The sequence below is a fragment of the Alligator mississippiensis genome, chromosome 1 (genome assembly GCF_030867095.1).
Source record: "Alligator mississippiensis isolate rAllMis1 chromosome 1, rAllMis1, whole genome shotgun sequence".
Lineage (NCBI taxonomy): Eukaryota > Metazoa > Chordata > Crocodylia > Alligatoridae > Alligator > Alligator mississippiensis.
The window spans coordinates 2,853,464-2,877,856 of record NC_081824.1 but is presented as its reverse complement, the minus strand read 5'-3'; the positions used below and the strand labels follow the sequence as shown (position 1 = coordinate 2,877,856).

Below are 24,393 nucleotides of genomic sequence, written 5' to 3'. Positions count from 1 at the left end.
GTGGCGCCCAGAACTGAACACAGTACTCCACTCGGGGTCTCACCAGCACCAGCTCCGGCACCTCAACAGAGCTCCATGAGTGCTCGTGAAGCCGTGCCAGGGGTTCTGCAATGACCTCTGCTAATTCCCTCAGCACTCTGAGTTGGAGATCATCAGGACCTGCTGATTTGAACATGTGTAGTCTCACCAGAAGTTCCCTGACTAGGTCCTCACTGACCCTGTGCCTGGCAGCACCTCCCCTCGGTCTGTCGGGGATCCCAGTGGGGGGGGGGGGGGGGTGTGATCCCCCCGGTCCCTGCTCAAAAGGATGGAGGCAAAGAGATTGTTAAAGAGGTTAGCTTTGTCATCTGGTGTGACCACCAGAGTTTCTAGCATATCCTGCAGAGGCCCCACATTACCCGGTACCTTCTCGATGCATTTAAAAACGGACTCCTTGTTTTCCTTCATCCGGGTTGCTAGTCCCAGTTCCATCTCTGCCTTAGCCTTCCTAACAGCTCCCCTACAGTCTTGAGCAATGGAAGTATAATCCTCCTTGGTGATGGCCCCTACCTTCCCTCGGGTGTACACCTCCATCTTAGCTTTGAGACATTTGTGGATGCTTCTGGTGAGTCATGGGGGCTTTTGACCACCCCTGCCCCTTTTGATCCGCATGGGGATTGTCACTCTTTCGGCCTGGAGTATTGTCTCCTTAAGGAATGACCAATCTTCCTGGACTCCCATCTCCCCTCCCCTCCCCTCACCTCCAGGACCTCAGTGCCTGCCCGACTAGTCTCCTTACCTCATTGAAATCCTCCCTCCTGAAGTCTAGGGCTGCTGCCTTGCTGCACACCCCTTATGTACTTATAGGCAACCATCAGGTCCCCCCTGAGCCTGCGCTTTTCCAGGCTGAAGAGTCCCCTGGCTCTCAGCCTTTCTTCATAAGGTCTGTTCTCTTGTTCTGTTCTCTTGCCCTCTCATCATGTGCATGTCTCTCCTCTGGACTCTCTCAAGCTTTTCCACATCCTTCTTGAAGTGTGGAGCCCAGAATTGGATGCAGTACTTCAGCTTCAGCCTCACGAAGGCCAAGTACAGTGGAAGGATCACATCCTGGGAATTACTTGAGAAACATCTATGGATGCAAGCCAAAGTTTTGTTTGCTTTACCAGCTGTGACATTGTATTGGTGGATCATGTTCATTTTGTGGTCAGTGATGACCTCCAAGTCTCTTTCAGCCATGGTGCTGCCGAGCCTGTAAGTGTGATGCAGGTTTTTTTCCTGAGGTGGAGTACCTTGCATTTTTCCATATTGAAGGTCATCAGTTTTATATCTCCCCACTTTCTAAGCCTATCCAGGTCAGCCTGAATCACCAGACTATCCTCAGATGTGGATGATCTACCCAGAAGTTTAGTGTCATCAGCAAACTTGGCCAGTCCACTTTTGACACCAGTGTCCACATCGTTGATAAAGACGTTAAAGAGTACAGACCCAAGGACAGAGCTTTGGGGGATGCCACTGGTCATGGAGCACCATGATGATTCATTTCCATGGAATACCACTCTCTGGGTCTGGCCTCAGAGCCAATTCCCCAGCCATCAGACTGTGATGTAGCCAAGGCCACAGTTGGAAATCATAGGACACTAGATCAAAGGCTTTTTTAAAGACCAGATATATGAAGTCTATCTCTTCTCCCTTGTCCAGGTGTTACCAGATTGGCCCATTACTTTGGGGTGTGCTCATTTATTAGGGACACATTTCTAGGGTCCTGGTAATTCTATCAATGTGCTGCTTGTGTTACTTGTGTTTCTATACGGAGCTGTATCTCTCCCTTCTGCAAGTCTTCACCCCCGATGGAGCTAGCTTGCAGAACTTAGTTTCAATGGGGCTGGGTTCCTCCAGTCACCAAATCAATCATGCACACACAAACACACACAAATTAACATGACACGCCTGACCCAGCCGGGTTGATCAGCATGGACAGGCTGACACCCTCATGTGCCAAGAATCAGTTCATCAGAGCAACAATAAACTGCAGTCAGACACATGCACACAGGTAAACAGAATCCCTCTGAATCCGGCTGGGTGTCCAGCTGACACCCTCATGGGCCAGCATTCAGTTCATTAGGGCACATCTGAGTCAAACTGGGTCAATCAGCCTGTACAAGCTGATCCCCTTATGTGTTTCAAATTCAGCACATCCCAATCTTTAGCCTCTTGATGAGCAGACCCCACAGTATTTTTGGGCTTCATGGGGATCTTTAGCTTAGGTAAAAGAAGCGTTGCTGCAGAGCAAGTGGGGAAGGAGCAGTAGAGAAGGAAAAATATACCCAGTTACTACCAGTTTGACTATAAAAGTTATTTATTGCTATGCATATGAAATATATTATGGTACTAGTACTAATAGACATGTAAAGGAAAAACAAACACAAACAATTACAATACTACCCTGGTTTCACTAAGTATTTGGGGAAACTTAGCTCAAGCTTAACTAATACAGTTCAGGTTCAGAAATTTATGCCTAGAGAGAAAAGAGAGAGAGAGAGAGCGCGCTAGGATCTCGCCAGTCCAAGGCACCCGGGTTGCAATGCTGACAGGTAAAGTTCCTAGCACAATCCTTGAAGGGAGATGATATGTTTCTTCCAGCCTCTCAAGAAGAACAGTGGATGGTATCAGCGCACACACTGCTGCTTTTTTACAGATTTTTATACCCTCAGTTCAGCTTCTTCAAAGCATTCTCAATAGTGTAAATCATTGTCTTTTCTATTGACAAGGGGTTATCTGGCCTGGAACATCTCAAGAAACTGATTGATAATCAGGAAACACATAAGATTAAGGAGTAACCAGATATTTGGGAACCAGCTTGAAATTCCTATGGATAGCAGATATACTGATGGGATATCTCATGGTTTCTTCAGAAACAATAGATAGCTTGCAGCATCAGGATTTTGGATTTTTACATGTTGTGCACAAGCCTCAGCTTAGCATGACTTTTCCAGATCTTACTATAGTCTTTTAACAGACTTAAGACAATTATTGAAGTGTTCATAACCTTTGGGAGGGAGGACTTCCACCAGTCATCCCAGGAAAAGTATGACAACACTTGTGGTCAGGGCTCCAATGGGCTGGACACTGTGATGAACCCTTTACCATTTTTCAAATGTTGCCCCTACCCCCTCTGACTCGGTCTCTTGCCTCAGCAGTCCCTAACCCAGCAACCGAGTTTTAGTCAATCAAGTTTAAATAGGCCTCCCATAGTGGGACCGGGGAATGTACAGCCCAAGATGCCTATTAAACTTAGAGCTGTGTGTGTGTCTGGGGGAGGGGGGGAGGGGAGTCCTTTGTAAATCCAGATTAGAATTGGTCTGATAAATGCTGAGTTTGGTGTGTGTAAATGTAGGTTGGTTAGCATTTGGAACACAGATTCCCCATCATGCAGTGCTCCCCTGCTTCTCTGATCCCAGAATTCACTGCAGTCTCTGCTTCAAACTTTCTGTTCTCCATCACCCATGTAAATGAATGGTCATCTGGTTCCGTCTCGGATGCAAATGAGACCTAGGGCAGTTGTTTCACTCTTGTCACCCTTATCTGGAGGGTTTTAGGTGTGTCTCTCACTGCATCTGAATCAGTTTTGTTCAGGTGTGTGGGGGGGGGGGAATTCTTTGTGAGTCAGACAGGCTGCATCCTGTGCCATGGTTCCCCAAGAACATGGAGCTGAGAGGTAACACAGGTGATACGTCATCTGGTCGTAGAAGGAAATGAAATTGGTCAAGCAAGACCTACCCGCAACAAACCCATGCTGGCTGTCCCTCAGGATATTGCCATCAACCAGCTTGTCAAGAATGGTTTCTTTTATAATTTTTTCTAGAATCTTTTCAGGGATTGAAGTCAAGCTGATTGGGCTATAGTTCCCCAGATCTACTTTCCTCCCTTTCTTGAAGATGGGCACCACATTGGACTTCTTCCAGTCTTCAGGTACTTCTGCAGGCTTATCGCAGAGAGACACAGAGTGATGAGTTTTCCTGAGTTGTTGAGCAATGGCCCCACACTCCCATTTGTTTTTCTCCTGTTCCCTATGTATCTAAAGAGGGACTTCTTGTTGTCCTTGATTCCCACTGCTAATGTAAGTTCGGTCACTGCTTTAGCCTGTCTTATCTGTTCCCTGCAAATGCAGACCATTGTGGAATAGTCCTCCTTAGGGCCTGCCCTGCACGTCCATTGTTTATAAGCCTCTTTCTTCTTTCTTAAGAGGACCATGATTTCCCTGTTTAACCAAGCATGCTTCCCAGCCCTTCTGTTACCTTTTCTCTGCATGGGAATGGACTTCCTTTGTGCTTCAAGGATTATGTTCTTAAGGAGCAACCACTCTTCATGCATATCTTTCACCTTCAGTCCCTGGTCCCGCAGCACTTGCCCTGAGCTTGTTGAAATTTGTATTTTTGAAGCCCAAGACTTCAATCCTGCTGTCCGATTTAGGACACCTAAATCCATGCATGGACCAGGCAGATACTGCTGGCAAAAATACTCCACCCACAGGTGCATCTGGCATCTGTCACCTACAATGAAGATAAAAGATGCTGGTTTTTAGAAAACTTAGATTCTGAGAAAAACAGGGATTCAAAGGACCTCAGGATGTCACATCTGGTCAACTCCCCTGCTCATGGCAGGACCATCCCTGTCCAAAATATCTCAATGAGTGTTTGCTTAACTTGCACACAAAAGCTTCCAGTGACAGAGACTCCACCACTTTTCTAGGTAACCTGGTCCAGTGTTTAGTTACTGTAAACATAAGAAATTATTTATTGTGAGAGGAAAAATCATTTCCCTCTGGGGCCAATGAGAAATTACTGGGCAATGTGCCTTGAGTTGTATGAGGCTGGCAGCAGGACTAGAAGGTCCCTCCTGTTCCTAGAAGCTAGGAATCTCTTAAAGCATGTTAGCATTTTTTTTCTGGGAATATATATTGTAATGTTTGTTTCTTCTCTGAATCTAGATCCCTCTGCAGAGCAAACATGATGCCATTTTACAGAGAAATGTAGAAATCAAAAGGGAAAGGGTTGGAAGAATGAAGGGCGTGCTACAGGTAACTTTATACAATATTTACATGTTTAAACCCAGGGTTCAGGATATTGAAATATTTAAACCCAGGGTTCATCTACACCTTGGCTACTGCATGTAAATCTGGCTGTCATTCTCCAACCCCCTAAAGCAGGGATCAGCATCATATGGCCTGTGAGATGCATCCAGGGGATTCAGTGGCATTTTTGTAGGGGGCCCTTTGGTGGCTTCCTAGAGAAAGGGGGCTTTGCCCATGCTGGGACTGGTTAGAGGGAAACTCTACACATACTTCAGTGGGAGGGCTGGGAAAGCCATGGCAGCAGCAGCCAGGTTGAAGCACTGTCCCACTTTGGACCCAAGCCTGGCCTGTTCCTGGTACCAGAGAAGGGCAACAAGGCTGGTTGGGGACATGGAGAGGCTTGTATGCATGGAGAGGTTACATAGGTTGTGATTTCTCAGCTTAGAGAAAAGACAAGTGAAGGGGAAATGACAGACTTAAAAAATATGGAATGATGTGAGAAAGGGATAGGGCTTTGCAGTTTGCCATCTCTCACCGCACCAGAACTAGGGTGCGGATCAGGACTGTCCTAGGGAGCAAGTTTAAAACAAAGGAAGTTTTTTCAGGCAGCATGTCACTAACCAGTGGAGCTCACTGCCACAGGACATTGCAAACGCTAATCATTTCACCAGACTTAAAAGGGGATTGGACAAATAAATGCAGGGCAGGTCCCTCAGTGGGTGTTAAAACTGGAATCCCATCCTGTGGGGCTACACAGTCGTTGTCTGTAGTACGCCCATGGGGAACTAGACAAGGCCATTTCCTTTCTTTTTAGAATAGACCATTTATTCCCCTTGTGTTTTGGACACGCTGGTTCTGCATGCGGCAGTGATTGTTGGACCCCTCTGAAAGGAGACCTGCTTTTACCATGCGGGGAGCTGATCCTTCTTTCTAATCCTGCTTCATAGATCTCTGTCGCAGGGCACCTCGGTGCCCCTGCTCCTAGAAAGGAGAAACTGCCAGGGAGCGAGTGAACGCGCCCTGGCCTGACATAACGAGCCCAGCTGAGGCTTGCTCAGGTAATGAGCGCAGCTGCGGGTTGCCGGAGCAACCAAGGGGAACCAGCTGCCTGTAGGAGGCAGGGCCTGGCCCTTATAAAGCTCAGGGCTGAGGCCAGGCTGGCAGTTCTCTGCCAGCAGCCGGAGAGGCAGGAGCTCCCTCAGCTGAGATATGGGGAGAAGCCCAACGGGCAAGTACAGCTCATGATAGCCCTGAGAGGATTGGGCACTATGGTTAGCCAGGGGGCTTTATGTTTATGTTATAGCCAGGAGGCTCTAGTTTATGTTTGGCTCTGTTCATTACACCCGGAAGCTTGGGTGAGGCTGTAGGGGTTGGAGGAGGCCTCAATCACAGGGACCCCAGAGAATGTGGGGTGCCCTAGCGCCAAGAGGGCGCATTATTTTCAGCGCGGCCAGTGGGTCGCGGGCACCCGTAGGTTGTGGACGGGGACCTAGACCCCGGATTGCGTGTGGGGGGAACATAGACCCCGGCCCCAGGAAAGGGGCGGTATTATTGAGTAGCCCAGAGTGGGCACGGCGAGCCCCAAAGAGGGGGAGCGCCATTGTACGTTATTGAGTAGCCCAGTGTGGGCACGGCGAGCCCCAGAGAGGGGGAGCACCATACTGAGGAGCCCTAGAGAGAGGGGCAATTACTGAGGAGCCCGAGATGGGCATAGCGAGCCCGGCCGCAGGCTAGCGCGGTAACACCCCTCAGACTGAGGCAGGGTGCTGTGGTTGCCCCGAGAAGACAGGGAGTAGCAGCGCAGTGAGCCAGAGTCAGGGAGGGTATCCGTGCGGTTGGCCCATAGGACCGGAGGCCCGCTAGAGAGTCCCTGAGCGGAACCACACCGGCAGGGGAGGCCCAGACTGGGCAAGACGAAAGTCCCAGCCAGAGGCTGGGCATGAGAGAGGGAGCCCAGAGTGGGCCACATTAGAGAGGAGGCCCGGGAAGCGGGCGTACAGACCGAACAACGTCCATTACATCTGTGAGGCTTGGGGCGTGGTATTAGGGGCTGGTAGGAGCCACGCATAGCCCACAAGGCTAGGGTGTCTAGGGAACACCCACCATATCGGGAGACCCCCAGGGGGTCCGGAAGAACCGCGGGGACAGAGGTCCCGAGTAGCTGTGCCCAGGGAAAACACAAGGCAGCCTCCCAACATTATATTTACCATCAAAGACGTGGCGGGCGGGAATTAGAGGGTGCCTTGGGCCGGCCTGTACACGGAGCGAGGGACCTCAAGGAGATCACGGCCCTCCGTGAGGACCCCGCCGTGACAATCTCCAAGTCACTCCAACACTGACCTGGCTTTAAAGTAGCTAGCTTGAGTACTGCTAGCTGTATGGCAACGTCACCACAGGACTGAGCATGGGCTAGCTGGGAAAAAGGCTTTCAACCCACCGTGAGCTCTATACTGAAGTAGCTAGTGGTAGCCAGCACTGCTTGCCCTAGCAAGTTTGAAGCTATCCTGGGGGCGTCAGTTCAAGCTGCGGTCATACCGGTGACAGAAGAGCAGTCGTGCCCTCCATTCTAAATAGCACATCCAGGAATTAAATGCAATTTCTAGACTCTGCTGGGGAAAGAGATGAGATAGAAAGTTGGTGCAGCAGAGTGGTTTGTAAGGGGAAACCTGAGGAGGAAGAAGTAGTTGCACTGATAGAGGCCTGGATGGATCCCAACACGCAAAATATGGAACAGAGTTGAGTTTGATAAAGAGTGAAGTTGGCTTAGGATGCACAACTGACTAAACTGACGCTTGTGCTGTGAACTGCCACAGAATTCCTCGGTGCCGGGAGGGTCTCTGTGTAAATCCCGTGTGCTTGTGTGCTCTAGGGAAAACTGCCAAGTGACTCAGAGATTCTGGACAAGACGGATTTTGTCTACACTGTCAGTGCCAATGGATATTGGGATGAGAAGGATCTCAGCAAGGCTGAGTCAGGTGATGTGAAATCTTTTTTATGACTATGCACAATTGGAGAAAAAAACAACCAATGCAAGAGCAGTACTGCTGCATTCACTTTCCCTCGGGATCAAACTGGGGTTTCTCACCAGCAAAGACTTGTTTCTCACTGGCAGGTTGTACATTTGAGACAGCTAATTAAATGTTCTTAAACATTCACATTTCTTGGTTTAAGGACACATGGGGCCAGACCCCTTTTTCCCCACTGAAAGCAGCAGCAGGGCCCTCTCTCCTGCAGGAGCAACAGGTGTTTAAGCAGTTGTCCCTTTTACCTAACCCCCTCGGGTGGCAGAGATGGTGTCAGGGCTTCTGATCCCTCGGCACTAATTCAGGAGTCCCTGCCTGAGTCTGCCAAGCAGGCTGTGCTGTTCCTCCCCCCGCACACTGTTGGGCTAGTGTTGGCAGGTCCCCCCACAGCTGGGCCTTGCATGTGGCAACTCCGATGCTGAGCAATGATTTCAGGCCCTCTGCCGACTCTGGCAGATGCCACTGTGGTAATTAAACTGGGGTCATCATCGCAGGCTGTTCTTTATAAGTGTTTAAACCTTGAGCTTTATTCAAATTATTTGGGATTCTGACACACACAAATAACTCAAAGGTTGGGGCTCTTGATTCAAGCCTACCCTGCCTTCTCATTCATCCAGCCTTGTGTCACCTATGGGAGGCTCCCCAAGGTCAATGTTCTCCATGTGAATTCTATTGCAAGAACATATTCCAATGGATTTCTAACTCCATTGCTCTGCGCTATTTCAGAGATACCCAAGCTGAGAGACTATGTCTATCTGAAAGAGAAGAAGAAGCTGCTAACGGATTATGTGAGGGAGATGCTGGTCATTCTTTCAGTGGTTCAAAACCTCAGATGGACACCTGAATTCTTGGTAGGTCCTGAACTGCTTTGGATATAACAATCTTTTTCAACCTTACCAGAAGAATATTGGAGATATATTTTCCCACTGGAGCAGCTTACTTGGAAGCTTCTTTCTGCCCATTTCTTCCCTGCTTTTATCTGGAAAAAAACAATTACATCTTTTCCAAAAGAATCACAATTTGGTGGTTAGCATGTAGATTTGTGGCTGGCCTTTAGCGGATGGAATGGGAATGGCTCAGTTGAGTATTATAGACTCTAGGCTGCCAACAGCTAATGGGATTGCTCTTCCCATTCACCCAGTAGGAAAAGGAGGGCTCTGTTTTTCATGCACAGGGTCTCAGTGCTGTCTCCAGAATGGACTCAATGACTAAAGGCTAGAAATCCCTGCCCTCTTTCTCATTCACCCCCGTGAAGTTCTGATTCAGGGTCTGTACACCTAAGTCCTGTTCTCAATAGCTACTGATGCACCTTTCCTCCAAGAATTTGCCCAATCCCTTTTTGAAACTAGCTAAACTCTCAGCTCCAACAGCATCTGGAGGCAACGAGTTCAACATTTTAATTACACACTGTGTGAAAAAGAACTTCCTTTTGTTAGTTTTAAACTGACTACCTACTTGTTTCATGTTGTGACCCCTATTTCTTGTTTTGTGAGAGAGTAAATAACAAATCCCTACTGACTTATCTTCACCATTAAGTGTTTTGGATATGGGGTGAAAAATGTATCCCTAATGACCATTTTGCTATGTGTGTATGTGAAACATTTTGAGGGCCAAAACTAAGAAAGAGTGATTCTGCAGAATTCCTCTGCACCCTATAACTCACCTTCTTGCCCAGTGATTTCCTGCCCCTTCTCCCAGCCTCCCAACAAGCCTCAATGATAGAGCCCTGGATAAGTATTGAAGAACACCAAGTACCGGGTAGGTGACACCATCTTTCCACCCCCTGATAATCTTGAGATGCTCTTAGGGAGGTGTTGAACCAATAGGAGTCTGCCTTGCAGTCTCTAGGGGGAAGAAAGTCTGGAAGATATTTCTTTTATCCCCAGAGTTGGGTGCACAGTGTCGTGTCCTAGGTGGTTCTTCTGTTCCAGGATCAATTTCTCGAGCAGGATCACTTGGAGAACTCTGTCAAGAAGGAAATTATGGCTCTGGAAGAACAGGCTAACACATGTTTTGACCAGATGAATCATCCCCTTGATGAAGGTGTCAAGGATGCCAAAAAATTCCAGAAGAAAATTATTAATAAACTCCTTGATGTGAGTATTGTGTGCTTGTGTTTCCTCATTGAGACACTTGATGTTTGCATCTTTTATTCACTGACTAGCTGTTGCCTCCACAATCCTTTCCCTCTCTGCTGCATATTATTATTAGGAAAAGCTTTGAAATCTGTGGGTGAAAGACAATATCATTAGATTTTGAGAAGATTAATGAAGATTTCCAATGGGCATTGGACAAAATGCACTTGCGAAGAGTAATGTTCTATAGGCCAGGGTCCACTACCTACCTCACATTGACCTTTAGCTTCTTCCAGTGGGACTTCAGCAGTCCTGCCCATAGAGTAGAATCATAGGGAATTGGAGGTAGAAGGGACCCAGGTCTTCAAAACCTCCCAAGATGGCAAGTCCACCACCTCTCTGGGGAGCCTGTCCCAGTGCTTCACCACCCTCCTAATGAGAGAGTTTTTCCTAATATCTAAACTCAATTTCTTTGCTGCAACTCAAAGTGTAAAGCAAGACAAACTTAGCCCCAAATTAATACAGGGCCACATTCTGCCTGCAACACCTGGCCATTTTGTTTTGTAGGGCCTGGGAAGCCTATTGGCAAGCAGATGAGATAATTGAGGTAGATCCACATAAAGACTTATATTCATAGTTTCATAGTTGGTAGGGTTGGAAGGGACCTCAGGAGATCATCTAGTCTGACCCCCTCCCGTGGCAGAAAGAGTACTGGGGTCAAATGACCCCGGCCAGATGTTTGTCCAGCCTTTTTTTAAAGATCCCCAGGGTAGGAGCCAGCACCACTTCTTTTGGAAGTTGGTTCCAGATCCTAGCTGCCCTGACACTGAAATAGCTCCTCCTAATGTCTAGCTTGAAACTACCCTCCGCTAGCTTGTGTCCGTTGTTTCTTGTAACTCCTGGAAGTGCTTGGGCGAACAGGGACTCTCCCAATGCCTGCTGGTCCCCCTTGACTAGTTTGTAACAGGCCACCAGATCCCCTCTCAGCCTTCTCTTTTGGAGGCTGAACAGGTTCAGGTCCCTCAGCCTCTCCTTATAGGGCCTACCCTGCTGACCCCTGATCATGTGGGTGGCCTCCTTTGGACCCTCTCCATGTTGGCCACATCCCTCCTGAAGTGCAGCGCCCAGAACTGGACGCAGTACTCCAGCTGCAGCCTAACCAGTGTCGCATAGAGGGGGAGGATCACCTCTTTGGACCTGCTCGAGATGCATCTGTGGGCGCATGACAAGGTGCAGATGGCCTTCCTGACCGCATCCTCACACTGTCAGCCCATGTTCATTGTGACACCAATAATGATTCCAAGATCCTTTTCTGTCTCAACACTGACAAGAAGGGAGTTCCCCAGCCTGTAGTTGTGCTGCTGGTTCTTCCTCCCCAAGTGCAGCACCCTGCACTTGTCAGTGTTGAAACCCATCCTGTTCTCATCTGCCCACCCCTGTAACCTGTCTAGATCCGCTTGCAGCCTGTTCCTTCCTACCATTTTATCCACTTCACCCCACATCTTAGTGTCATCTGCGAATTTGAACAGGGTGCTTTCTACCCCCTCGCCCAAGTCACTGATGAAGATGTTGAATAGTATTGACTGAGTTGTCAGAATCCAATATATTTACAACGCCCCCCCCCCCACACACACACAAGCCCCCGCCCAGCTGCTGTCTTACCTTCAAGTCACCAAAGATCCATGTTACATTTCACCAAGCACCTAAAGCTTTGCCTCTGGGCACACCCAGAACCACTTTGACATTTAACAGTCCTGAACAGTTTGCCCTATCAGAATCTACACACTAGACTTCCCCCAGGTGCCTCACCTATGTGACAGGAATGTTCAGGAATGGGTCCATCTACCCACAAAATGTATTGAATCCAGAGTGGAGGAAGGTGTCTCCAGGGAGAGTTGAATAAATTGAAGAAAGGCAGGAATGAAAACCCAACCTCAGCACTTCTACTGGCTAGCTTAGGGGGGTTAGTGTGCTGGTGACTGTGGATCTCACTACAAGGAAATTAACTTTCCTTGCAAAACATAAAGACCATTCAAATCCAATTCATGGCTGTGGTTTCCATGGAGGGTTGGCAGTGGGGTGTCACATCACAGCTTGGTGGGGCTGAAGCCCTCATGTGGGTTTAGCCCTGAGGCTCTGTTTCTGCTTCTCCCCTGGAGAATGGAGATGATCCTCCCTGGGTTCTCTTGCCTTACCTATTTAGGCTGTGAAGCCTTCAGGGAATAAAACTATAATGAATTATTCCTACCACACTTTAATCACAACTGTGTTTCCAATTTTACAGAGAGACAATGGAAACCAAGGTTATTATAATACCCTCAAAGCCCTGTGCCTGAGGCATGGCGTGTACGCATCCCGGTCCTGCGCCCGTATAGACATCAATGATGCCCTCGCTCAGCCCATCTTTGATAAAATTGACATGATCTTTGGAACCATATTCAGGTGAGAGAAACCCTGCCCCATGTGGCCTGCAGAGATGGTACCCATGGCAGTGGGACCAGGGAACCCATTGTGGTATGCATAAGGCATGGAGCAGCAAAGAGAGCTCCTTCTCAGAGTCTCACAACCTGAAGATCACAGAGGGAGGGTCAAGTGGATGGAAGAGGCAAATGTTAGGGGACGGGTAGGAGGGGAAGTAGCAAAATGAATAGAAAAGAAGAGTTCTCAGTTGGTTGCTTGCCTAACCCGTGCCAGCTGGAGCAACCTGTAGGGAGCGCAGGGGATTTAACAGAGTCACGTGAGTGTTCAACCACTTTTGTGATGACTACTTAAGCACGGCTGCTCCTAACTTCCATTTGTGCAAAGACCCAGGCCCTTTGTGCTGCTTTTGTTAATTTTCATAATAATTAACCCATGTTTGGAGCAGGGGATGTTACCCAGCCCAGGGTACTTGTACACATTATGTGTTGTTTAAATACGTCATAAAATGGTGCCAAAAATTGCTGTTTTGCTAACATAGTCATGTGTGAAAGTACACATTGATGTCTTTTTATCATGGTAGATTTCAATTTATCGTGGTAAATTAGATCATCTCCGGCATTTTTTATTTTTAGCGTGGCTAGTAGTTCCAGCAGAATTATTCTTTTTGTGAATTCTTTTCATCATGCAGGATTATTTTCAGCATGATAGTTTTGTGACATGTATTCTCTCACACAGCTAAAATTGCCATTTTCCCATTTCTGACATGATTTGTCCACCAGGTGCCACTTGGGTTCACTAAGAAATCCATGGAATTTCTGTTGAAATATGGCAATTATACACCAGGTGGAAAGGATCAAAATTCATGGAAGCACACAGGACGGGGGCACTTAGCAGACTTTTGGGGGTGGCCAGGGGACAACCAAAGTCCCAGCAAGAGACAAGACCCTCATCCCCCACATCCCCACCCAACTTCTAGGCACACGGTAATTGGGAATATTTTAAAAGTGGGTACACTGGGGGTGGGGTGGGGGCAGAAAGGGGAAGGGTTAGGCTACAGATCAGTGCCAGCTAAGGAATAGCTAAGCTATTTTAAGTGTTTCCATGGTTTCTAACTCCGTTCCCTGAAGCAGAATAGCAAGCATCCCTATAGTTGTTATGTAAATGAGGAATGATCCAGTATGGATAAACAGGTTTAAAATAACAAACACATAAAAACCCCAATTGCTGCTGTGCCCCAAAATTAACCACGCCAGTACATTTCTTGGTGAGAACACCCAAAAATGCTTCGTTAATTAACAGAAAATTTGTGCTTATGCAGGCTTATGCTTATGCTGGCTGCAGCAGTGGGAGCATTTATGGAACTGCAAACAAAAAAAAGCAACCCCGTCTCACCCTATGTCCCCCCGTCTCACAACATGTCACCCCATGCACTCCATGCTCACATTATATGCTGGCCGCTTATGAGGGCTTATGCTTCCTGTTGTCTCACCCAATGTCCCATCCCGCTGTCTCACCTCATGCACCCCTTGTCTTAACCCATTTCCCCAAAATTGACAAAGCTGGTAGATTTGTTGGCGAGAGTACCTGAAAATGAATCACTGAATGAATGGCAGAAAATTGAGGGGTTGTGGGAGAAGTCTAACTGAAAGCCACCTGAAAAAATTAAACCTAAACTTCCCCCTCCTGTAATTAAGTACTAGGAGGCCAGGAGGGTAAAATTGTTATGATATGCCCTCGAGCATCTTTTAGTATTAACAGCATATTGACCCATTATGAATATGTGGTGGTTCTGCTTATATTCATTTTTTTGTCCTTTTTCTGTGATTTTCCATGTTTGAGTCCCTGAAGTATATTCTGACTCTCGCCTTCCATGTCTTGATTATTTCTCAATGTATAGTCAGGAGGTGTTACTTATGTTCTACCACAGTCAGACAACAGCAATCTACGTGGGGACTTACTGGGTCACAAACTCTATTGAGTCTCTTCTAGACGACACTTGAAATTTAAGTCATTGATTGAGTCACAGTTTCCTTTGGGTTAATCACTTTTCTTATTTATATATTTATTTATATATTTTTATAACCAACATACAATTAGAAAGACTGTGGTTATTGTATACTCTTCAGGTACACTTTAAATTTTGACTTCGTAAATCTTCAATTGGCTCACTCCACTCTTACATAATATGCAGTATAGATTATTTTTTTACACAAGACACCCTGCCTCCAGGAGAGATCTTATCTTGCCAGATCTCTCTGGGTAGTTCTGCTTCTTTAAGGGTGATGGAGCAGCCAACACTCAGGCTCTCTCACCCATGAAATTCTACAAAATCCAATTAACTTTACCCTTATGTCCAAACAGAAGTAAAGAAATGAGAAACGCTCGTTTTGTATGCCCTGGAAGGTAGTTGCCCTCTTTTATCTCACTGCCACTTCAGTCAACAATTCTGTGCCACTCGGAGCCTCTCCCTGGAGATGAACCTTCCTCTCCATCCGTTCACGGCTCAGTCCGTCTCTATCAAGATACTTACTTCTGGCAGGACCCGTCTTTGGGTGTATTTTTGTTTCCCCCACTCTTGGCTGTTCTATCTTAAAGGTACAGCTGCTCCTTTTTTTGCCACTTCTCTCGCTCCCTCTTTCTCAATCCCTCTGGCATTAGTCAGTGTCTCTTCACAGACTGGTAAATGTGTTACCTACAAAATAGTAAGGGGAATCTTCTTGGTACATTGCGAGAGTGAAATAAAACCAGAGAATATATTTAGCTAGAAAAACCCTATAACATGTACAAGTGCCCCCAGAAGCTAGTGCCCATTTGGACTTTTTAAATGGCTTCAGGAAATGGACAAAATCCTGTGGGGCTGTAACAGGGGGCCTGCTCGGGACCAACTTCCCAATGGCCCGCCCACCTGTGTCTGGGCTAGCCGACCACCTTGCATCTGCCATGCCTTGTTGTCAATTGATTAATAGATGTTAATAAGTGGGAGGCTGCCCATTTCCTGCCCCAATGCCAGGGGGTGCTATCTGCGGTTCATTCCTCCCCTACACCACAGCCCAAGCCTTGCAGATGGCATCTCGATGTTATTATAATTACTGGCCCCCCGCACTGGGCCCCAGAAACCTACTAATTGAACCCCGCCTGTATTCCTCCCTTCAGGCAGCCTATTCCACCTTCATCCTCGGCAAACATGGCTCCCTGAGCTGCTTCCCCCTCATGGGTGTGGTTCCCCCTCCGGGACCTTGGGCTACTAGCCCTGGCCCACCTCCAGGCCAGTTGGAACCCCAGGCCCTCAGCTCTTGGGCGTTCCTTGTGGTGGGCTCCTTGGCCCTTTGACCTTTCCGGTCCTGGACCCAGCATTAACCAGTTGAGGGAAATGTCAGACAGGTTTGCAAGTCCATGGCCTCACACTCTTCCTCTGGGGCCCACCTTCCAGACCCTCTGAACAAGGGGTAATCCACCCAGTTGTGCGGGGTAGGGGTTAAGGCACCCCGACCTGCCTTTCACTGGGGTGGTAACTGACCTGGCATTTCCTGGGGGCTCCCACGCCAAGGGAGACCTACCAGGCTACGCATTCCCAGCAGGGTGCAGTTTTAGGTCATGCCCAGGACCAGGAGCCTCCTAACCATCTCCTACAGCTCCTCCCTTGCCGCCAGTTGATATCAGCAGCCTTCCAGCCAGGCAGTGTTTTTGCCTGGCCCCAGCAGCAGAACTGCTGTATTTATATGGGCAGCCCCAGATCCAAAATGGGTGCCCTCATCAGGCACCTGGCGGCTGCCAGCTCCAGGCCCTTAAAATGGAAGGCAAACACAGTGGGAGTAAAAGGAAGGCCCAGGGAGGAATAGGACCCCTGCTAAATGAGCAGAAACAATTGGTGACAGATAGGGGGAACAAGGCTGAACTCCTCAACGAATTCTTTGCCTCAGTGTTCCTAAGCGAGGGGCACAACAAGTCTCTCACTGGGGTTGTAGAGAGGCAGCAGCAAGGCGCCAGACTGCCATGCGTAGACCCTGAGGTGGTGCAGAGTCACTTGGAAGAACTGGATGCCTTTAAGTCGGCAGGCCCGGATGGGCTCCATCCGAGGGTGCTGAAGGCACTGGCCGACAGTTGCAGAGCCACTGGTGGGAATATTCAAATGCTCGTGGCGCACGGGCCAAGTCCTGGAGGACTGGAAAAGGGCTAACGTGGTCCCCGTTTTCAAAAAGGGGAGGAAGGAGGACCCGGGCAACTATAGGCCAGTCAGTCTCACCTCCATCCTTGGTAAAGTCTTTGAAAAAATTATCAAGGCTCACATTTGTGAGAGCCCGGCAGGGCAAATTATGCTGAGGGGAAACCAGCACGGGTTTGTGGCGGGCAGATCGTGCCTGACCAACCTAGTCTCTTTCTATGACCAGGTTACGAAACGCCTGGACACAGGAGGAGGGGTGGATGTCGTATACTTAGACTTCAGGAAGGCCTTCGATACGGTATCCCACCCCATACTGGTGAACAAGTTAAGAGGCTGTGATGTGGATGACTACACAGTCCGGTGGGTGGCGAACTGGCTGGAGGGTCGCACCCAAAGAGTCGTGGTGGATGGGTTGGTCTCGACCTGGAAGGGTGTGGGCAGTGGGGTCCCGCAGGGCTCGGTCCTTGGACCGATACTCTTTAATGTCTTCATCAGTGACTTGGACGAGGGAGTCAAATGTACTCTGTCCAAGTTTGCAGATGACACAAAGCTATGGGGACAAGTGGACACGCCGGAGGGCAGGGAACAGCTGCAGGCAGACCTGGACAGGTTGGACAAGTGGGCAGAAAACAACAGGATGCAGTTCAACAAGGAGAAATGCAAAGTGCTGCACCTAGGGAGGAAAAATGTCCAGCACAACTACAGCCTAGGGAATGACCTGCTGGGTGGCACAGAGGTGGAAAGGGATCTCGGAGTCCTAGTGGACTCCAAGATGAACATGAGCCGGCAGTGTGACGAAGCCATCAGAAAAGCCAATGGCACTTTATCGTGCATCAGCAGATGCATGACGAATAGGTCCAAGGAGGTGATACTTCCCCTCTATCGGGCGCTGGTCAGACCGCAGTTGGAGTACTGCGTGCAATTCTGGGCGCCACACTTCAAGAAGGATGCGGATAACCTGGAGAGGGTACAGCGAAGGGCAACTCGTATGGTCAAGGGCCTGCAGACCAAGCCCTATGAGGAGAGACTAGAGAAACTGGACCTTTTCAGCCTCCACAAGAGAAGGTTGAGAGGCGACCTTGTGGCTGCCTATAAGTTCATCACGGGGGCACAGAAGGGAATTGGTGAGGATTTATTCACCAAGGCGCCCCCGGGGGTTACAAGAAACAATGGCCACAAGCTAGCAGAGAGCAGATTTAGATTGGACATTAGGAAGAACTTCTTCACAGTTCGAGTGGCCAAGGTCTGGACCGGGCTCCCAAGGGAGGTGGTGCTCTCCCCTACCCTGGGGGTCTTCAAGAGGAGGTTAGACGAGTATCTAGCTGGGGTCATCTAGACCCAGCACTCCTTCCTGCTTATGCAGCGGGTCGGACTCGATGATCTATTGAGGTCCCTTCCGACCCTAACATCTATGAATCTATGGATCTATGAAAATCTACGGGCTCATATAAGAAACTTCTTTTGCCTGGATTTATGGTTGGAAATCTTTTTTTAGGCCACGTCATGCCATGCCTCTTTACCACCAGGGGACTATCCTGGACATTTCTGACCACAGTCCTGCCCATCCTAAAACGCATTTTGGCCATGCCAGGCTGCCAACTGACAGCACCCCAGAGACTGTGCTAAATATATGGGCTCAAATAAGAAACTGGTTTTGGGGCTGAGATGACAACAGGAAATACTCTTTGGGCCACCGCATGCTATGACTCTGTGCCAGCAGGTGCTTTCCCAGATACCCCTGACCAAAGCCTTGCCCAGTCCAAAGTGTCAGGCTGCCAACTGGCAGCCTCTCATGCCCACTGTACCAAGTATATGGACCCAAATAAGGACCTGGGTTTGGACTTGGGTTATGGATGGAAATCCTGTTTGGGGCACCCCACACCATGCCTCTGTGGCACCCAGGAAATCTTCCAGATATCTCTGGCCAGGTTTTTGCCCAGTCCAAAGTGTGGCTTGTGCATGCCAGGCTGCCAACTGACAGTCCCCCATGCCCACTGTATTAAGTATATGGGCTCAAGTAAAGAATTTAATTTGGGCTGGGATTAGAGAGAAATCCTTCTTAGGCCACCCCTCACCATGCCTCTGTGGCCCCAGTGGACTCTCCTGGACACCACTGACCAGAGTCTTGCCTGGACCAGAACAGTTTTTTTATGCCAGGCTGCCAACTGATGGCCTCCCCATGCCCACTGTACAGAGTATATAGGCTTGAATAAGGAACTAGCATTTGGGCTGAGAATAAAGATTGAAATCCTTTCTGGACCACCTGACACCATGCCTCTGTGGCAACAGTGGACTCTCCTGGACACCTCTGACCAGACTCTTGCCTAGCTCAGATTGCAGTTTCTTCGTGCTAGGCTGCTAACTGGCAGCCCCCCATGCCCACTGCGTGAAGAATACTGGCTCAAATAAGGAATTTCTTTTAGACTGCAGCTGGTCGAGTCCCTGGATGGCAGCCGTGGGTGAGACTGCCTTCCCCAGGGACTTGGCTAGGAGGGAACTCCCCAGGTTGGTTTGCCACTGACTGTGACTGTGATCCATTCTGAGCTACAGTTAAAAGTCAATAGTTAAGCCTTTGCTTAGGGAATATCACTGTTCCCTTTTTCCCTTGTCATAAACTCGTTTTAATTTAACTTTTGCTAGTGAGTGAGCAGGTTGCTTTAAATGACAACACCCAGTCTTAAGTTACTTTACCAAGTGTCTGCGTGGTGGCTGGAGGTAGATGTGAAACACTGTTAAACAATCTCTAAGGGCTGCTATACACATGCTCTGGGGTGGGGAGAAGGGTGCTTTAAATAGAACGGCTCTGCGAGCCACTGTAATTAAAGTGCCCACTGTGTCACATGTATTCAGCATCCCACACTTCAAAATGGTGGTGGGGGTGCTTTAACAAAGCTTGTCCAAAGAACTTTAGTTAAAGCGCTGCCATTTTGAAATACGGGGACAGTGAATATACATGATGCAGAGGCTGCTGGAGTGTGCTAATAAGCGTGCTTCAACAGACTGGCAGCAGACTCGAGTCTGCTCTGACACGTGCTAAATACCAGGCATCAGAGCAGGGGTCTGTCACACGTACTGGTGCCCTATATTTACATGCAGCCATTTGTCCTGCCATCCAGTGCCTGGTGGAAAAGCAACATAAAGGTTTTAAAGGTTGCTTGTCATCTGGCAGGTTTACACTCAAAAAGCTAGCATTGTGTTGAACAAAGACGTACCCAGATTTGTTCAGGATGCTCCTCGGTAGTGGGGACATGTTTTGAGATGCTTCTGTAGTAGGCTTGCCTTTCAGAGCTTGGGTTGAGGCCCAGGCTTGAAATCTTCCTGTTTTGATTGGTGGAGCTCATCCACCAGTCAGGAGACAGCAAGAGGAGTTAAGTCATGCCCCTTTCCTGAGGGGAGAGGGACAGAAGCTCCCCCCCAGACATGATTGAAGACTGCAACACTCAGGTCTGGAAGATTTCAGAGCAGAGCCCTGGAGTGTATAAGAGGAGCTGCGTGCCCAGCATGAGAAAACACATCCGGGACAGAGAAGAGCGAAGAGTGGGGCTTAGAAGAGTTGAGCAGAGCTGCTCAGCAGGGTGAAGCAGTAGTCTGGAAGCGCCCCAGAAGACTTCCATCAGTGGGGCATGGCAGACAGATCCAGCAGCTAGGCTCTCGGTGCACAGCACGGTGCATGGTGTCCAGACCTTGGGAGCTGTGCGAGGTGGCTCGGGTCTACAACCTCTGGCGTGCGGCCAGAGACAGCACACAGGCCACTGCATGGAGCAGGATCTTTGGAGCACTTGGGTGGCTCAGGTCCTCAACCCCTGGTGTGAGGCTGGGAGCTCAGTGCAGGAGGTGCTTCATGGAGGGCCCGGGAATGGACTGAGCCTGGTGCTACATGAGGCAGCCCAGACCTCTGACCCATAGCAAAAGGATGAATCCAGGGAGCCAGGCAGTGCTTGGGCTACTGAGCCAGCAGACAGGGCTGAGCCATATGCCCTAGAAGGCCTGCATAGCGAAGCCCTGTTCCAGGGGACAGTGACCCCCCACCCCCCACCACCCAAAGCCCACTGCAGGTGAGAAAGCAGCTTGGCGCAGAGGACAAGGGCCACCCTCCAGGCTTGGGAGCTGTGAGTTGCAGGGAAAAGAGGGTACCCACAGGGTGGGGGAGTCCCCCCTGGTTAGTGAAGGGCTCCTGAAAGTGGAGGTCCCACTGGGAGGGCCCCCCTAAAGTTACCAGCTTCCTTGTAGAGCTTTGGAAAAGCCCAAGGGCATTGGGGTTTCCCCCCAGGATTAAGTTTATCTTTGGGGCTCTTGTGCCATAAGTGGTGTGATGTTATGCCTTATATTTTGTGAACTCTTGTGTTTGTAAATTAGTAGACGAGTAGAGTCCTAGGGCTCTCCTTGGACCCTCTGTTGCTATTATTTCATGTGTTGTTTACTTGTATTTATTTGTGACTTATTTATTGTTCACCCATACTTATCTATAGTTTATCTGTTTCCTATCTATACGAATTTTGGGGGTTATCTGTTTCAGATCAGATACTTACCTGTATTGGAGCACTGCTGTAAGGTTTTATAGCATTTACTCAGAGGGTATTGTTTATATTATTTGTTTAGATATCTTATAAATACACACACACACACATAAACATATGTAATATAGATAGATAGATAGATAGATAGATAGATAGATAGTGTGTGTGTGTGTGTGTGTGTGTGTACATACATATATAGTACATATGTTTATATCCATGGTATTTTCATAGATTCATAGACTCATAGACATTTGGCCTGGAAAGGACCTCGGAGGATCATCGAGTCCAGCCTCCCCACCCAAAGGACAGGAAGTCAGCTGGAGTCATAGGATCCCAGCAAGATAAGCATCCAATTTTCTCTTGAAGGCATTCAATGTAGGTGCTTGAACCACCTCCAATGGCAGGCTGTTCCAGACCTTGGGGGCTCGGACAGTAAAGAAATTCTTCCTTATGTCCAGCCTGAAATGGTCTTGCAGTAGTTTATAACCCTTTGACCTTGTCATCCCTGGAGGCACTCTGGTGAACAAACGTTCCCCCAGATACTGGTGGTCACCCTGATAAACTTGTAGGTGGCCATCAGATCACCCCTGAGCCTGCGCTTTTCCAGGCTAGAGAGCCCCAGGGCTCTCAGCCTGTCATCGTAGGGTCTGCTTCCCTGACCTCTGATCATGCGCGTGGCTCTTCTCTGGACTCTCTCAAGCTTCTCCACATCCTTTTTGAATTGTGGAGCCCAAAACTGGACGCAGTACTCCAACTGCGGCCTCACCAAGGCCGAGTACAAGGGGAGAATGACGTCCCGGGATTTGCTTGAGAAGCATCTATGGATGCAAGCCAGCGTTTTGGTCGCTTTACTAGCCGCAGCATCGCATTGAAGGCTCATGTTCATCTTGTGGTCAATGATGACCCCAAGGTCCCTTTCATCTGTAGTGCTAACCAGCATAGTACTGCTGAGCCTATAAGCATGCTGCAGGTTTTTCCTCCCAAGGTGGAGGACCTTGCATTTTTCAGTGTTAAACACCATCAGGTTCTCCTCTGCCCATTTGCTGAGCCTGTCGAGGTCAGCCTGGATCGCCCTCCTGTCCTCAAGTGTGGACACTTTACCCCAAAGTTTGATCTCATCGGCAAACTTGGCCAGTCCGCTTCGGACTCCAGTGTCCACATCATTAATGAAGATGTTGAACATTATGGGTCCAAGGACAGGGCCCTGGGGGACCCACCGGTCACAGGGCACCATGATGATTGACTTCCATCTATTACCACCCTCTGGGTTTGACCACGGAGCCAATTTCCCAGCCAGCGGATCATGGTCGACCCAAGGCCACAACTGGCCAGTTTCGCCAAGAGGTGATCATGGGATACCAGATTGAAGGCTTTTTTGAAGTAAAGATATCAATCTCTTCTCCCTTGTCCAAGTGATAGGTCACCTGGTCATAAAAGGAAATGAGATTGGTCAAGCAAGACCTACCCGCAACAAACCGATGCTGGCTGTTCCTCAGGATGTTGGTGTTATCCAGTCCATTAAGGATGGCCTCTTTAATAAACTTTTCTAAGACCTTCCCCAGGATAGAGGTCAGGCTGATGGACCTATAGTTTGCCGGATCCACTTTCCTCCCTTTCTTGAAGATAGGCACCACATTGGCCTTCTTCCAGTCTTTGGGCACTGCACCAGAGCGCCAAGAGTTTTCAAAGATCCGTGCCAGGGGAAGTCCCCTGACTGTCCTGGCCTTCTTCTATAGGGATGGAGGGAAACTGAGCCATCTGTGATTCCCCCACAGCACACCTGCCAGCTAACAATTCCCTTCAATTGGAGAAGGGAGTACATACCCAAGTGACCTGGGCTATAGTTCCATGAGGGTTTTGCCCCATGATCCCAACAAAAGGGCAGCTCCTTATTGGTAGCAAATAGCACATGGGGATGAGGAGTAAATTGATGCCTGGCATGGCCAAAGCACTCTTTTGACCAGGGAAGACCCTGGTCATGAGTGTCCAGAAGAGTCCCCCGGTGCCACAGAGGCATGTTGTGCAGTGGCCCGAGAAGGATTTACATCTCTATTCCCAGCCCAAAAGAAATTCCTTATTTGAGCCATTATACTTAGTGCAGTGGGCATGGGGAGTTGCCAGTTAACAGCCTGGCACAAAGAAGCCATGCTCTGGGCTGGGCAAGACTCTGGTCAGGGGGGGTCTGGGACAGACCCCTGGTGCCAGAGAAGCATGGTGTCAGGTGGGCCAGAAAGGATTTCCATCTGTAATCTCAGTTCAGAAGAAATTACTTATCCAAGCCTGTACCCTTACTGCATTGGGCATGGTGGGCTGCCAGTTAGTACCCTGGCAAGAAGAAACCACACTCTGGCCTAGGAAAGACTCTGGTAAGGGGTGTCCAAGGCAATCCCCAGGTGCCACAGAGGCATGGGGTCAGGTGGTCCAGAAAGGATTTCAATCTGTAATCTCAGCCCAAATCCCAGTTCCTCATTTGAGCTGATATATTTAGTACGGTGGGAATGAGGAAACTGCCAGTTGACAGCCTGGCACAAACAAAACGTTGTTTGAGATGGGCCAGATTCTCATCAGGAATGTCCAGGGGAGTCCCTTAGTCACACACACGCATGGTGTCAGGTGGCCTAGAAAGGATTTTAATCTGTAATCTCAGCCCAAATGCCAGTTCCTTTTAGTAAATATATAGGCTTGTACAGTGGGAATGTGGGACTGACAATTGGCATCCTGGCACAGCCAAGCCATGCTTTGAACTGGGGCAGACATTGGTCAAAGGTGTCCAGGAGAGTCCCCCAGTGCCGCAGAGCCATGATGTGGGGTGGGCCAAGAAGGATTTCTAACTCTAATCCCAGCCAAAAATCCAGTTCCTTATTTGTGTCCATATACGTAGCACAGCACCTGTGGGGGGGTGTCTGTCGGCAGCCTGGCACGGCCAAATCGTGTTTTGGGCTGGGCAAATCTCTGGTCAGAGATGTCCAAGAGAGTCCCCTGGTGTGGGGTGGCCCAATGTGACAGGGCAACAAGTCTGGGGAAGCAAAGGGAAAAAGAGCATTTACCTTAGCAATGAGTCCAAGGAGAGAAAGGAACAGCAATACCCGGACGGAGGAGAGAGGGACCCGGAAGGAAACAAAAACAAACAGCAGCATGTACAGAG

At 48.9% G+C, this 24,393-nt stretch overlaps 1 long non-coding RNA gene across 2 annotated transcripts; it reads right to left on the bottom strand.

The window, feature by feature from the left end:
- Positions 1-2,317: 2,317 nt before the first annotated feature.
- On the bottom strand, positions 2,318-24,373 carry LOC109282038 (uncharacterized). Of its 2 annotated transcripts, XR_009462327.1 has the most exons (4): positions 24,296-24,373; positions 15,100-15,261; positions 8,971-10,299; positions 2,318-4,529 (listed from the first exon to the last, which is right to left on the bottom strand). It is a non-coding gene; the product is annotated as an uncharacterized LOC109282038 (long non-coding RNA). The 2 variants fall into 2 exon arrangements; XR_009462326.1 differs by lacking the exons at positions 2,318-4,529; positions 8,971-10,299 and having other exon boundaries at positions 14,611-15,261.
- Positions 24,374-24,393: the final 20 nt, after the last annotated feature.